The following is a 2,500-nucleotide window of genomic DNA, read 5'->3' on the forward strand; positions in this document are numbered from 1 at the left end:
ATTTTGAGGTTGCACCACTTCCTGTGTGCTGCAGTGTCGCTGTATCCTCCGGCCTAGGACCTCCTGCTGGACGCACCATGCCTCCTTCACCTTCTGCGGCAAAGGAGCACCCTCCCCACTATACGCGGCATCTATCAATCAGGTTTAGTACCTTAAAAATCCTAGGTTAGTGTAGGTTATCGGCTCCGCATCTAGTTCGTGTGCGCTCTATCCTGCCGTGAATACGTGGTGGAGGTTTTGTTTCCTCGGCGGGGGTTGGGGGGCAGCAGCACACCCCCAGGGGGGGGGGTCGCAGGGGCCGCAGCCCCCTGCAATGGAAAGTCATGTGAATAACCATGATTATTTTCACTGTGGGGTTATAATATTAGGGTAATTTTATGCATTACGTCCGCCGCTCGTCGCCCCCGCTATCGGGGCCAAGTTTGCCGCTAACGGGGGGTTTCCGAGCTATATATTTTCATTGTATAGAGTGAGAGGAATCCAAAATCGTCGATATCGGTTATGCGGACGTAATACAGAAAATTACCGTTCGAACCACAGCATGATGGGAAAGACAGGTTTAACCTGTCATGGGCCATGAAACGCGTGAACGCTGATGGGAATGCTTGGGCGCCTGGTGGAAAATGCTTGCATCTGCTCAGAACATTTTATTGATCTACATATTAAAATTTTACACCTTTTCAAATTCCAAAGACAGATAATCACTTGCAAACTCTATCTACCTACACTACTTACCAAGGCCAAACAAGGTCAACACTGTCGATATTAGGTTTTGGCACCAGTCATATACTCTAAAACGACAACAGCAATTTTGTTCTTATTTAATAAATTGATTTATCATAATATGAATTTGCAGGCAACCATCCCCGGATCCAACTCACCCAAACTTTATCCCAAGTGTCTTCAATCACTGTCCATTAGATGAAAACAAAGCAGGCATACAGTTGTCTGTTGCCTTTGCGTTCGAAATGTCATATGGTCTAGTAATTATTGAGGAGAGAGAAAAATACGTTATGCGCTTGTAGGCCTGTACGTGACTTCATTGTCTCCTTTGCATTAACACTTAGTAAATGGGAAGAAAAGTGATGTTAGAAACGGCACTGATTTCACAGAAAAATAGCCTGTATAGCTAAAAGCCATAGATTGCTGTAGCAAATCACATAATTATTATCATTAGCTGGTGTGTTGGTGAAATAGTCTTAGATATCGGGGCATTCAATATTAGGCCATTTCGAAGGATCGTCGATCCAAATTTCGACAGACAGATGGTATGGGCACTTTTAGCTGCACAGTTTCTGGTTCTGCTTCATATCGCCCTTTTCGCTTCGGCTTTTGGAGAAACAAAGCATCCATACGCCATTATCGCTCACGCTGATAGAGAAGTATCTGCGAGCAACGGGTTGGTTTTCACCAAGTGGAATGGTGACTCCGATTCGTGACGTCACACCGAATCGGTCTGTAAATCAAACGCAAACATAGTCCTATTCCAAGCCATTAGAGTAACGCTGTGTTGTTTATCAGATTCTTAGTCTGCTTCCCAGGATTATCCACCTTTTTTCTTTCTTTCTTTCTTCTTTTTTCCTTTTATTTATCTTTTTCTTTTCTTTTTTTCTTTCGTTTTTTCTTTTCTTTTTCATTTTGCTTTTCTTTTTTTCTCTGCTTTTTCGTTTTTATCTTTCCGTTCATTTCATGTTAGATTAGTGAGAAGAGGATTCACATCGTCGATTTCTGCGAGAAGTTCATTAAAAAATAGAAAAAGTGCAAGTGAACAATGGAGGTTGACCTTCTTTCGTGCGAAAATAAAATAATTTACATTCAGTCAACTTAAGAGGTATTACGATTCTCGCTACATGAATATTTGCGACACGCTACGTTTTTATTTATCGTGTGAATTAACATCTTGAAGTAATTAAGATTTATTACTTATATTCATATTGACTCATTATCTATCCCCTGAGGATTAGTTTACTGCGTACATATATCGATCGTTCTGGAATTCGCTTATTCAAATTGGAAATGAGATGCCGCAAGGAACCCGGATTACCAATAAAATGAACCCCACTGGAATTAGATTAATCAAATGTCTTGGCAGGACTCTGCAAGTCACCGAACTGTGAATTATTGACACCTATTTTGAATTTTGGCATTTTGTCTTGTAGTTTCTAATTAACTAACTCATTTTTCTCTTTTTTCTACCCGAAAGTAACTGGTGATGATCAGTTTTATTTTCTAATGTTGGTAATTATCATGATTATCACTACCAAGTTATCTTTAAAGGAATTCGATAAAACGAAGAAAAAACACTGTGAAACTCGAATCCCTCCTTTTCCCCATTTTCTATGGCGACCCACATGCCAAAACGACTGCTTGGATTTTGTTTTCATCCCTTGAGTTTGTCGCGGCGGCCGTTGAGCCACAGCCACAGTATCTCCTCAGACTTTCGCTTCCTTGAGGAAAGAGTGTTCTTGATTCCTTTCATTACGCGATGTGCATTTGGGGA

This window comes from Penaeus vannamei, chromosome 6 (assembly GCF_042767895.1).
Source record: "Penaeus vannamei isolate JL-2024 chromosome 6, ASM4276789v1, whole genome shotgun sequence".
NCBI classification, from domain to species: domain Eukaryota; kingdom Metazoa; phylum Arthropoda; class Malacostraca; order Decapoda; family Penaeidae; genus Penaeus; species Penaeus vannamei.